The sequence below is a fragment of the Archocentrus centrarchus genome, chromosome 10 (genome assembly GCF_007364275.1).
Source record: "Archocentrus centrarchus isolate MPI-CPG fArcCen1 chromosome 10, fArcCen1, whole genome shotgun sequence".
Classification (NCBI taxonomy): Eukaryota; Metazoa; Chordata; class Actinopteri; order Cichliformes; family Cichlidae; genus Archocentrus; species Archocentrus centrarchus.
Window position 1 is genome coordinate 24,088,619 of NC_044355.1, and position 14,340 is coordinate 24,102,958.

The 14,340-nt window shown below is 42.8% G+C and overlaps 1 protein-coding gene across 1 annotated transcript in view; it reads left to right on the forward strand.

The window, feature by feature from the left end:
- Positions 1-14,340, forward strand: part of tenm1 (teneurin transmembrane protein 1) — a 178,266-nt gene that overhangs the window by 139,165 nt on the left and 24,761 nt on the right. The gene's annotated exons all lie outside the window — the stretch shown is intronic.

Below are 14,340 nucleotides of genomic sequence, written 5' to 3' on the forward strand. Positions count from 1 at the left end.
GATCATGGAAATTAAAAAAAGAAAAAGTTCTGAAATTTCCCTACAACCCTGAATTGGACAAGCAGAAGAAGATGGATGGATGGATGGATGGATGGATGGACAGAAGTTCTTAAATTATAGTAAAGAATGGTAAATAGACTGGTTCTTATATACTGTAGTGCTTTTCTACTCAAGCACTCAGTGCTTTACACATCATGCTTCATTCACCCATTCACACAAGCACTTTGTTCTGTGCCTAAATGCTTTCTATCTAACATTCACACTCCAATGAATGCATTGGAGAGCAACTTGGGGTTCAGTATCTTGCCCAAGGATACTTTGGCATGCAGACTGGAGCAGCCAGGGATCGATCCACCAACCTTCTGATTAGTAGGTGACCTGATCTGCAGTCATCCTGATAAAAATGCTAAAAAAGCTGCATATTATGATTATAAGACCCTACTGTACAATAGCATTCATTTTACTCAATGCAAACCCAATGCATTGTTTGCATGCATCAAATCAGGTAACTTAGAAATGTCATTAACTTACCTGCATTTGCATCTCAACAGGGATTTTATTAAGGGAGAATGTTCCATACATATACGTGTCTTTTTATACATGTACAGTATATCATGCAATATGGGTTTCAAGCCTAAAGTTTTCCAAAGCATATTCCCCGAAATGTTGAGTTCCAAAACCTTTTCTTTATGCGCACTGTGGCCTCCGTAAATTCCTGCGATGCAGCAGCTCTGCACTCTTTTGTCTCTGTTTGATGAAATTGTCAAGTAATTTGGCTAATTGCTGGCTGCAAGAAAAATATTTTTTGTCTTGTTCTTAAGGCAAGGGACATTTAATCTTTGTGTTAAAAATGACAATAATAGTTCAACTAATAGGGTAAGCATGGCTTCCCCTGGCTTACAGGGGGAAATAGCACTTGTAGGCATAAACTTGAACTAGAATATGTCTGTCATATTAAGCTTTTCTAATGCACTGAAGTCTGCAGATTTAGCTCTTGATTCCCTCCTAGCTTTAGCTGGGTTCAAGCAATTTAAATGAATGCACATACATTTCAGACATTAAGCCTGGGGTGATGATTTGAATTGCTTAATCATTCTCCCCTCACTTATTAGCTGACAGGAGTGGATTCCAGCAACACGTCTTCCCTTCTATTGTCTGCTATTGTGCTGCTACATTTCTATTCCTTTTGTTCCGTCTGGGCTAATGGCTGTAGCAAATGTTACTGGTCTTGTCTGACTTCTGTCATCAATAACTTATTGCTACCCACAGGATTTTTTTTTTTTTTTGGTCCCTGGCACTAGTAACAGTTTGGATAATGTTTAGAAACCCTGAAATCATCACGCGGTGAGAGAAACAGTCTTCCATAAAGCGGGGCTGAGTGTGTTTATTGTATATAGTGCTGTGAAATGTGTTCCAAAAGAAGAACGAGAACAGATGGTATGACCTCCACAGGCTGATATAACCTCAATATCATGGCAACAGGAGCCTAAATCTGCGGAGGAACTGCAGCAAGTTCTCAAAGATTCTTGGGACAGCTTATCTTCCGAGCTCTGCGTGTGTAGAAATCTGAGCTGTTTTAGAAGGAAAGAGCGGATTTTTCTTTTTTTTTTTGTAGTAAAACACGAGCACTTGTATGTAGAAAATGCTGCAGTTTACTTTTTTGGTCAGTGAGACTGAACTCACCATAGATTAAAATCAAATGTCATATGCCACGTCAGTTCACCTCCAGGATGTCACACTTCAAAGGTTAAAATGGCAGATTTTTGGCTTCTGCCTCCCAGCGTTCGGTCTCCAGACGACACGGGAGTTTTTAGCCACAGGCCTGCCGCTCGGGCTGCACCCACAGTCCTACGCGGCCCGCTCTGTCACTCACACTCAGAGTGCACGTGCATCGCTGTCTGACGTTGGAGGCAGACAGCCAGTCGATATTGAGCACAATAAATAAATGTAGCGTGCCTCCGTTCTTCAAATGTCACTGGCTCCAAATGCGGAGAAGCACCGGGGTTTGATAGGGGATATTTGATTTTAATTTCCTCTATCTTCCTAAGTTCATTCAGATATAAAGGGACGAGATGATGAAAAAAGAAACAAGAAGATGATAAGAGAAAAAGATTGGAGTTGACTCGTGCTGCAATTTGACACATGATCTGAAGGCTATTATTCTCTGCATACGTGCTACTTACACCTTAGAACATACTGTATCTCTGCCTTCATGCAGTAATAGAATATTCTGTCCCGAGACTCCTCTTGTTCACTCGCGGTATGGTAATTTATACTGACTCATTGGAGTTCACACACTCTCTTCTGTGGCCATTGTGCTCCTACTAACCAGCTCTTATAAAGGATCTAGAGATTTCTGCCTGGAGCCCCTTGGTTCCCTGTCATCTATCTGCCACAGCCCACACTCCTCCCCCTCCTAGCACCCTCTCTCCAATGGTAATGAGTGGTAGACTTCACAGAGAAATATCTGTCCCCTTCTTTTTTGAAGTTGTGCCTCTGTGATTCTCCTGCATTGATCTTGTCTTTCGTCCTCTGGTGAGCTCCTCGCTCCAAATTAGCGCCTTCCTTCTTTTCCTTTACTTCTTCCATCTGTTTTTTTCCACCCCCCACCCCACCCCACCCTGTCACATCGATGAATCACCCCTGTGCCCCGGTGTTGAAATAGCAGCAGTAGGCCTGCTGTGACACACAATATTGTTACAGCATGGCAAACAGTTGTTAAATAGTAATCCATAATTTTAATTTAGCCGACAGTGTTGTGATGCCGTTGAGCATTCTGCTGTGCCCAAGTTTGTAGTCTCCCCATAACGTGAGCTACAGGGATTATCTTGTGTCCTTCAAACATTCACTTATGAATACAAGATCTGGGGCATTGTTTGGAGTTGGCTCCACATTTGCTTCTGCAGTCAATTAGCTTGGTAAATAAAAGGCCTTGCTCCATTTAGGATGGATCCCATGTCTGACATGAAAGAGGCGTCAGTCCCTCAGGACCCAACAGCCTTGGCTCACATTTTTAGACTAATTCCGTTCACAGCGTAACGGGGTCCTTTATTTCTCATTCTTTATTTATTTTATTATTTTTTTTCTTATACAATTGTTGAATTAAAAACACGTGTGTGTAAAAAAATAGCAGCGTGCTCTGCTTGTTTCATGTGTTAGTTTGGACAGACGGCTTCAGAGGGAGCCCAGTGATTGAGGGTTTAGTTGTTGGTGGTTGCAGTGCGCAGGTCTTATCTTTAATTTGTTGACTAGTCCGAGGAAGCAAAAGCTGCCATCCACAGAGAGAGGTGTGTGCATTTATGTGTGTGCACATGGCGGTGTGAGCACTTGCATTGTCAGTCTCTCTTTCTGACCCACAGGGGGCAGACTAATGCCCTTATCAGAAGCTGACATGCTGCCACCACATTTCTCCCTTTGCCCCCCCCCCCCCCCCCCCCCCCCCCCCCCCCCCCTCTTCTTTTCTCTTCTCCACTGCTTTCGTTCGGTCTCTTTCTTTGCGACTCTCTCTCCCCCGCACTGACAGACACATTTGTCCCCATCTCACTTGGCAACACAGCTGCAAGGCACGCCATCGGTCATGAGATAGCGGGGCCTGGTAGCCGAATGAAGCTGTGAGGTTTAAACTGGTTGCGGTTATTAGCATGTTGAACAGCCTGGGTGTTAAAAAAAAAAAAAAAAAAGAAAGAAAGAAGGAGGCAGAACCCGGGGTAAATACGCGTCACGTGGCACAGAGCTGCTCAGAGACCAGGACAGCCAGGCTTTCATGCTGTACAGTAGCTGTCTTGGCTGGTGGTTGACATATAAGCAGCTTAGGTGAACGAATATCTTCACACACTGGGTGTTGCTCTCATTAACAGAAATGGCTCAAAATATGGCAGTGCGCATAGGATCATTTCCCAGTTTGTTTCGGCAGCGTGAATCAAGCGCTGCTTACTGTCAGCAAGGCCACACTCAAACCATTAACTCGGCAAACACTGGTCCCCTGCCTCCACTCAGGCAGTGATGTCTTATGAGCGGTATTGTCCTTTAACTGCGCTGCTCTAATCACTGCGGCCCGCAATCCACTTTTCTGAAATCTGCCACTTCCCAAACTGCATGTGCAAGTTGCAGCAGTGAAGATCTCCTACAGGCTGGGTGGCTGGTGTGTGCCAGCTGCTCTGTTATAACACCGGAATGAAAATGCCATTGTTATTCTACCTCTGGCTCCCGTAGCATTTAGTGCAGAGAGACTGTTGCATCTCGCAAAGCAGAGAAAGAGAGCGGATTAAATTGATAGAGAAACCGAGGGAGCTCAGAACCGAGGCAAGAAGAGAGTTCAAGATAAAGCGAGCGCAACCGAGAATGAAAAATAATATGACGTTAATAGAGAAAAATAGAAAACGGGGAGAACAAAAGAATGAATGAAATGGCCGAGGAGAGAGAGTGGACTCAGTGTTTTGCATCTAAATCCTGCAGCATGCAGCAGTCCCGCTCCTCATCTGCATATTAAACTGGCCCCGTGGCTGCTTTCCCGCTCAGTGGGTCAACTATCATTGTTTTTTGTTGGTTTAAACAGAGCACTGTTTCACAAAACAAGGGCATATGATAAGTCACACAGTGTTTTTAACTCCAAGATTCGGTTTGTGTGTGCGCGCAAGTGCGTATGTGCGCACGGTTTTTAACAGCCTGCCCCCGTGTTTCCTTTCACATTGACCGAGCTTTTGTCTTTGCCCCTGGACATTCCTGCATTAATGATACACACATGAATTAATCACACAGCAAGGCAAACAGCAGCATACTCTATGATAATGCAAAATAGAGAGACGCCATTGGGTCATGCTATTTCTGCCGCGGCTTGTTTTCGCGCCGCGGCATCCATGATAATTAGAAGAGCGGCGGCGGTTTGTGAGGTAGAAACGCATCGCTGAGCAGCCGCAAAATGAAATCCTGTCAGAGGCTCATTTCTCTCAAAAATAATGCTAAGAATATAGCTGCCAGTGGCGAACCTGAAGGGCCGAGCGAAAGAGCATGAGGCACGGCACACAGGTACGTCAGAACTTTTTCAGCCGCCGAGAAAGTTTGACATAGCGGCACAAAGAATCGCAGACATACAGTATGGCCCTCGTCATGTCTGTCAGTTTTACTGCTGACTTTGTTAATGCATGAAACAGTGACAGGCCTACCCAACTGGATCACATTCTAAGATAACTTTGAGTAAATAATGCATGCAGCCTCACTTCATACCACATGTCTTCATAAGAAATTCCAGCTGACCCACTGTCACAAGTCACACTGTGCTCGTTCCAGATGGTCTAATGAAACACTTGGCAGGGAAACACAAGCACTTTGATGCTGCGTGTTCTTCGAGTCACAACTACACAGCTTGGATTTTACAAAGTTACCGAATGGGGAAATATATATTCCCAAAACGACAAAATACGTTGTTTTTTTTTTATTCAGTGCTTTTCAAATAGGCATGATTGGTTGATCTGATGACACTACTGACACAAGGGCATGCCCGACAAGTTGTCACCAGTTAGTGTAAATCAGTTTTGCACCAAATATGGAAGAAATACTAAAGACTACACGAGAATCCTAAATTTACACAACTATTAATAATGCACTCAAAAAAAAAAAACTGTCGGAATCTGTAACTTCTGTTTATGTGTGGTCAAAGCTGGCCGAGCACCGCTCCTCTCTCCACTGTCAAAATAATGTCAAACTTTTTGTTTGGGTTTGTCTTTGGACTCAAGTCCCATAGGGGGACTCTCGGCATTGTGACAAGGTCACATTACTTTCATGTTGTCATTATTTATGAGAAGTAAAGCGGTTGCTTGTCAGGAATTGTTGACATGTGTCAGTTAAGCATTTGAACAATGTTTTTAATGCCTTTGCGCTGGCGACAGCCATGGCCAGAACCTCTATGTTTTTAAAGCCTCGTCCATCTACTCTCATGAAAGTGATATTTCTGGAGCATCTTTAGGGAATTTTAGTGAGTTTTCAGAGCACGATTCTTCTAATATGGCAGAAATATTTACATGGATTCTAGGATGCTGTGACCTCAAAAGAGTACATTGTTGTAATTACTCATTAGCCAAATATGACAACTTTTTACACAAATATCAAATGGGGAAAAAGATGAAGTGATGTCATTTCATATTCCAAAGGTCAAAGTCGCTCCCTAATGCTCATCAAAAACACTTTTCTGGCTCTTGTTCTGTGACATAGCTCAGAAGCACACGGGGAGAGTGTGATCACATTTCACTTAGGTGCTCACCTTGAAGCTTCTGTGATTTTGTGGAGCTGTCATGTCTTTGGAGCAAATTTGCAGGATTTTGTGCTTTTGTAGGTTCAGCTTTGTGTTCTGTCAGTATTGGTTTTAGATGCCAAACATAAATACACATGTTCTGAACATGCATGGATGTTAACTGTAGCCTGACTGGTTGGCTAAGGGATGCAACCAATTCTAGATTTTTTTGATGAAGACTGTTTTGAATTTGATTAGACCGCTGCTTTCAGACAGAATGAGGACTTCACTGTCAGTCGGCAAAAAAATGAGTTCAACAAAACTCAAAAGTGGATTTTTTCCGTTTTATTATATTTTCTGAACTACATTCACGTTTGTTGACCTTCTGTACAGTCCTAAAGAGAAAAGCTTTCAATAGATTTATGCTACAACACTTACAAGATATGATTCTGGATGAGTAATATCAAGAAATATGAAACAGTTTACTTCCTGTTTTTGAATCTTTGCTGCCTTACAATAAATGTCACATATTCACTGAGGCCTTTGGCTTTTGACTTTTGTATGTAAAGCTCATTTTAAAGTTTTCCATACTTTTAAACTGAGTGTTTTCATCAAAGACTGACATGTTTCATAATCATATCAGAGATTCTCTTGACTAAAAACACATGGAGAAGTGGACAGTGTGCTTCTTTTATCAGCATATATGCTCCCCATCAATGACACAACACAACTTTATGATTCCTAGCAAACTATTTTGTGGACCTGTTGGCTTTGGGTGGCAGACCCCCGGTGGGGCCCAGACTCCACTCTGAGAACCAGTGCTTTGCACTAAACAAAGTTTGGTTGCACGACTATGACAGCAAGAAGAAAAAGAAATGGAGCCAAACAAACTTGCAGGGAAAAGCTTGATTATACATTAAAACATGAGATGGAATTCATCTAATGGTAGTGCTAAAGGGACGGTGGCTTGAACTGTATTGTTTAGCTGATAAATGAATCAGGCTTATCTTGGATTACTTTGAAGTACAGGTATCCTTTTCAGAACTTATCTGTCTCAGTGAGGTCTGGGTCAGAGGGAAACTCTTTGATATTCTGAGAGGAAGTAGTTCGCTACTCAAGACCAAAGAAAATACAATTATATACTGACAAGAAGGCTCTACCTTTACAATGCCCGCTATTCAAGTAATAAATAGGTAGTGCGCTATAGAGACTGACAGCTACCTTGTTTGTAGTCGGAGTGTGTGGAGTAGCTTCAGAGAGATTACTGAAGCTCACTGTGTGTGTAATGAAGCCCCGAGTCAATAAGACATGCAGGCTTAAGGCCAAAGGCTGAGTCTTTGCGCCAAAGGTGCAACGTTTGTGCCAGTCAGTGTGCTTGTATATGCTTGTTTTTGATTGACAGTCTGCTGGTGCCCAGACCTTCTGTGCTTCTGTGATTCTGAAGGGACAGGCGGTTAGTTATGGGAGCCTTGTTAAAGGTATGTCAGGCTGACAACATCAGCGTGATCATGGGAAATGTGACACGCGTGTCCCTTTAACTGGTCGGGATGGCCACTGCTGGCAGCTGGCCTGTCAACCTCCACTGGGAGCTTGGCAAACTGACAGGAGGAGTGGAGCTTTGCCACCGCGGAGGAATAAATTGCATTTACTGGAGGTGAAAGCCCAAAATACAGGCGCACACACAGATGGACGCATTTGTCTCGGTCACGGGGGGGGTTCTGGTGAGGGGAGAGATAGTGAACTTGCGCTTGCCGTTAGCGGCTCGACTCTTTAAACGGACCGGGCAGGAAGACGGGAAAAGCGGAGCGAAGGAAGCAAACGTGGTTCCGCGTAGCGGTGTAGTTGAATCTCCCTGTGTGAGAGTGGAGGTCAGCAGCTGTTAAAGTGGTGGAAAAGCAGAGCCAGTAATTGTTCACACCTGGGCACTATTATCATCTGCAGCTCTCCCAGAGTCCATTTGTCACATCTCAACCCAAAGATGTACTCACACAGTTGTTTGGGAAAATGTTGAGGCAAAAATCTTAAATGGCTGCAAAGGCAACTATCTGTGAAAGAGACTACACTAGTGCTGCCTCTGGCTAAGGCACTATGATGTCTTTGTATGTGGGATGCTTTGTTTGGGTGGAAGCTGCATAGATTTGCACTCTATAGTAGTCTTCTGCCAGTCTTCCATTTTTTTATTTCAGACGTCAAAACATTTGTTTCCTCCCATCTGATCCCAATTCCCATTTTTTGCCGTTTCCCAGCATCACGCATTATTGCTGTAATGGCATGTTTGGTAAAAGAGCCCCTATTGATAGACCTTCTTGTGTTTTGTTTGATGTTCTAAACAGTGCGACATAATCTGCAGACACTCGCACAGATCCAAAACCCCTCAGCCTTTCGTGGAGCTTTCTAGTCCAAAGCATTTCAATTGCTTTTTATAATTGAGTTTGTCTGCTGCCTCTGTGATTGCTTTGGATCTCTCTTTTGCTATCAAACAAGGCAATTACTGCCAAATCGCGTATTTTCTGAAAAAAAAAAAGTATGTTTATTTGCATGCAACTATTTCAAAAATATCCTTCCAGTTCTCTGCATGCAAGAAATGTCTCGCCTTGCCATACATGTGTAGTTGGGAACTATACCAGCTCAAAAAAAAGAGAACGCTATCAATAATTAATTAATGCGGGTTAATATGTTAACAAACTTATAGTGGTTGGTAATTAGATGAGCCACAGTGTCTGATTCAGACTTAATTACTAAGCCACTGTCTGTTCTGTGGGGCTTCAATGAATAATTAATTACAAGAAGCATGAATTATTTCTGCTTACCAAAGATCCACAAGAAATACATGCCTCTGCTATTTGGTATTGATCGATAGAGAAGGTTTGATTGGGGAAATAGAAGCAACTAAAGTACCGCAGTTCAGAGAAGAGCATGTCATAGATTATAGTGCTGTTTGGTGCAGAATGTACAGAACCAGCGATCGACTGGAGCATTAACAAAATGTGCATAATGTGACTTTTTCTTCTTTGCACAGGTGTGCAATCAAACACTGTGTGAAATGCACATGTTTGTATTCACACTGCACACACATATACCAGTATGGTGCACAGAGGTGTTGCACAAGTCTGAGATTGAATGAGCAAGTTTATTTTCCCTCCTCTAGCGCACACAGCCTTGGTGTCTTGATGAAAGTTGTGCATGTGCATATGTATCTGCAGACGCACTGATTTATCCACTCTATATTTGCATATGCACAATGTGATTAACTGCCAAGCCTTATCTTTCCGCCTAGCTTCTTCACTGCATGCATTGCGCGTGCACACACACACACACACACACCCACAGCAGCCGCACACATGGCTTCGTACACTGTGACATGTGCACATATTCACACTTTCACACCAGCAGCATTGTGCATTTTCAAGGAGAAATGATGAAGGTGAGGCGTAAACCACACAGCCAGCTGAAGACTCTGAAACAGTGTGTTATTCAGCTTCACTCACAATTGGACTGCAGCAGTTAGTGAACCCTACAGGCTTTCCCCAGCTAATATGGTTGACTTTATTTATGGCCAGTGTGCCTCACTTGGACCAGTTGTGCAGGTGAAACTGTCTATCTGTCTACATTCAGTTGTCAGTCACATACAGTTACTTTGTACAGAAATGCCATGGGCCATAATCAGCTACAGCTCGCATCATTTACTGTAGATGTTGTAATAATATGTCAGTCCATGTCATTAACACTCACTGGGCCTGGGGGATATGGGAGGGCAGATTGAATGACTTACACCTCAGGCTGCAGGCAGTGTGTGTGTGTGCGTGCGTGCGTGCGTGCGTGTGTGCGTGTTCCTCTCCCCCATGTGTTGTGCTGTGATTGTGTGGGTGTATGAAAGTTTTCAGGTATAAATGAAACCGCGTAAATTGTGCGCTTTCTTCTCCTTTTAACACATCCGTTAGATTGTGTTTCTTTTGCACAGCGTGTGCTCATTTGGAACTACGGTGGTTGTCTCCTTGACTGACAGACAATGATGTGTCTGTACGATTTTACATTCTTTCTTTCTTTCATCTATAGCGGCACCTCTTCTGACAGTTTTGCTGTCAACATTTGAAAGGTGAAAGTACTGTAAAAGGAAAACTTGAATAACACCATAAGGCTGACTTCCTGTGCTCTCGAGGGCTCAGGTGTTAGCAGTCAGTATGAACCACATACTTGTACAACCATACACACACGCGCACGCACACACACACACTACATCCTGATGTTATTGTATGCCTGCAGGGTTGTCGCCTAGTGCTGCTAAATGAGATGTATAATACACAACTTGTGTTCTAATGACTGTATTACATATTATCCTCTTTCTCACCTTACACCTTCCTGCACCTCTCCCTCACTCTTTGCTTAGAAAATTCCTGGTGGCATCCGCTCATCAAATAGCTGTAATCAACACTGATGTTCTCTAAGACCCCCACTTCAAGGCATTAATCAGATTGGATTGTACTGCAGTGCCACAGGGGGCCGTTATAACTGGTATTCTTTTGACAAGGACACAGAACAAAGAGATTCTTTGATTGAGAGTGATTGGCCTGTAATGGTTAATTGAAGCAATTCCTCATCATGACCTTTGTCTTATTACCACCCTTCTTCTCTTTCCCACCTCTTTTGGCGCTTTCTGTCTTTTTCTCTTTGGCTGCATTTTCTCCTTAAATCTGAGCTGCATGTGAATCGCGTCACTGTATCATCCTCGCCTTCCCTCCACTCCCTCTGTTTTTTTCCAAGGTCACAGCAACTCAGTCTAATTCACTTTTCTTTGATGATAAAATCCTGTCCCAACTTTAGCCAAATGTCCGTTCCCCTGCGGAGTTGAGATTTATCTCAATTACTTCTCCACCGGTGTGTCTGCCAGCTTCTAAACATGAGTATCAGAGTGCCAGGTTCACCCAGGGAGAAACAGTAAATCTTTTGATGTCTTCTGAGTATCCATTGGCTATACGGAAGGGCTGTAAATTCCCTTAAAGCAGCACACAGCTTTATACAAGACAGTGGGAAATCCGGTCCCTGACAAGGAGAGTGTGGACTAATCTCCCACCTTTTCAATAAATATGGCAAAATACTTTTAAATAACACATAAACTGGTGTAAATCCTTTCACCAATGCCAAGCAATAGCAGCAATATTTTTTCATTGTTGTACTTATGTGAGGATGAATAAGACAGTCTGGTCCTTTATTTACTGTTAATGGTAGTTTGGCAGCTATTTAGAACCTGTTTGTATAAATATAAGACATGCAGATCCTGAGGATGCCATAAAATAGAAAAAAAAATTGTAAAATACTACAGGATAGAGAGAATTTAGGCTGGAAGTCAATGGGACCAAAGCAGGCAAGGAAAGAATAATATCCAGGGACAGCGGGAGAGAACAGAAATCAGTATTGAGAGAGAGTCCTGGCTGACTCGTCATGTCCTTGTGCAGGATTTATGAGCTCTAAGATCAGGGACAGGTTTAGCGAGAAAGTGCTCGGAGGAAGAATGGATGGGAAAGTGAAAGGAAAGTAGGAAGAATACGAGGATGGTGTTACAGCAGGGAGAAAGTGCCAAATTTCAGGCCTAAGTGGGCTCAGACTGCACTGTGGGTTGAGATGTCCCTCTTGCATAATGGCAGGTGACAGGAGGAGAAATGGCAAGGCCAAGAGGAACAGAAGGAAGGATAAAAAATGAGCTGAATAGAGGGGAAAAAAAAAACAGAGCCTAAACATTATCGAAGTGTTCGAGGTCACAGATTTGATTAACACTTGCAAGATACAGGGCAAGACATCGGGAGGGCGACAAAAAAAGGAAAGCAAAGGACGAGGAGAAAAAAGGCGAGGAGAAGGAGGGCAAAAAGAGAGCAGAAGATGATCGGGTTAGGGTGGATGGAGAGCTGGGGAAATGCAAGACGAGGAGAGGAAAGGTGTTGCTGAGGAGGGCTGAGGCTGTGTGGGTGCTGTAATCTGTCTGTGTCAGAGAGATGATGAAGGGGCCAGGAGGGAGAGCTCTGCAGTTCACCTTCTGGCCCCTGGAGGAAACACACTGACCCTGGCCCTCCCCCCTTGCCCACCTCCCTTTTCCACCGCCACTCTACCTGCGCGATTTATGACTCGCAGGGTCGGTCCAGGGTTGCTCGGTCTGAGGACATTTGTGAATCTAGTTGCGGTGGCAGTGCATCATGTTTTTGTGTGTGTCTGTGTATGTGTGCACACCTTGAACAAAAAGCATGTGTAAAGAAAGCTATTGTATGTCAAGGAGGATGAGACATTAGTGCTACCTGGGGAAAGGGCAGTAATGATTTTTATCCAGGGCTCAGAGAGTGAACACAGGCACATCTCCACATAATCCAGCATGACAGAGTTTGGAAGGAGAGAGACTGACAGAACTAGGAAAAAAAAATCACTGAATGAAGTTGAACTGCATACTGATGATTTCACTCCATTGCCCATTTTAATCATGATAAGCTGAATGTCTCAGTAAGCCCATTAAATCTGAGAAACAAAATAAAAAAAAGTAACTTGAAATAATTATCTTGTGTTCCCAGAAATTTCCACTGTGTTCTGACATTTTAAAGCTGCGCTAATCAATATTTTTATATATAAAAGCCCTTCAGTGATTTTGTGTACTTGTCAAAGGGGTCACTTTTAGTGATGAACCCCCACACAGTTATTACTACTCCGCTCTTCCCCTCGGTTCCACAAAGTGTTTTAACATCTTTCATTTATCTCGTGACTTTGCGACCTGCAGTTTTAATGTTTTGGTTCGCGTTAACTGCACTCATCAATCTCATTTCCAGCTGGAACAGACAATGAAAAGAGCTCTGAAAATCCATATATACTGCTTGTCCGACACCAAATACATGTGCTGCAGCTAAAAATGCATTCACACTCACAAGTACAGCTATATGAAGTGCACTCCAAGTAACTGGCTGGTTTGCTGAAGGGTCAAAACATTATGTACAGCAAATCTTTTCTTCCAAACTCAGGTCCAATTATCAGCCATCAGCAGAAGGTGGAAATACTAGCTAGCTTATAGCGGGAGATTTTTTTTGTTGTATTGATGTTATGCTATAGTCTGCTCCAGGGAAAACAGTGGTTGGAGACAGTTGCATGACCTAAGTTATTGCAACCTATGTGCTATGAACTTGCCTTTGAAATGGTTGCTTGTAAGATGGGGACCAGGTCTGTGCCCACTCATAGTTAGTTGCTGGTGAAAGATAGTGATAAAACAGCAAAAAAGAAAAAAAAATAGAACCACTCTGCAAATAAATGGGAATAACTTGGCAATTACTGCTTGTGATAACACGGTGATTAACTGTGACAACACTGTTGCCATCTGTTGCTGTCTACATAAACAGAAATTCACATTAACTACTGACTTTCAGAGTCCAGGCAGAACCTCAAAGATTTATAAATTAGATGGCACCCGTTTGTCTGAGAGTGACTGCAATTGTTTGGAGACAGGTTGCCTCCCATGAGACAACCTGTGCAGTCGCCTTGCATTCGAATGCTGGTCGCCGCGACTACTTGCAGCCACTTGCAGTATTGACAAAATTCAGTACAATCACTGGACAATCATGAATTACTAGTCACACTGATGTTGCAGCCCTATTTTTACTAAAGGGTGACGGAGCCATTTTATGTGGTGTGCCATTATTCATCTTGAGGTGTCGCCGTTGCTGTGGAATGTTTTTTGTTATAAATGTGTTGTCAGAGGTTAAAGTTTTGCAACACAATAAATACCACTGAGTGCACAATTTGCTGCGTTTGACTTGTCACAACACTGTCGAAATAATTGCACTACCAATTTTTTTTTTTTAATATAATAAAATTACATAGTGTACTGCAAGGACATGTATTGTAATAGTTGAAGTGTGGGAGTAAAGTTGGCATCTGGCAGGTTGACATACAACATTTAGCTGCCAAATAGTCAAATATCTTCCTTATGAGAAAAAAGCAGCTCTGAAAGGAGAGCGTTACATTCAACCAATGACCAGTAACATGACTCAAAATGTCATCTTTTTTTTCTATTATTTGGTCAAATAATCAAATAGATGCAGTAATAAAGATGACACAAATAAGGAAATAGATGTATAGGTCTATGAATC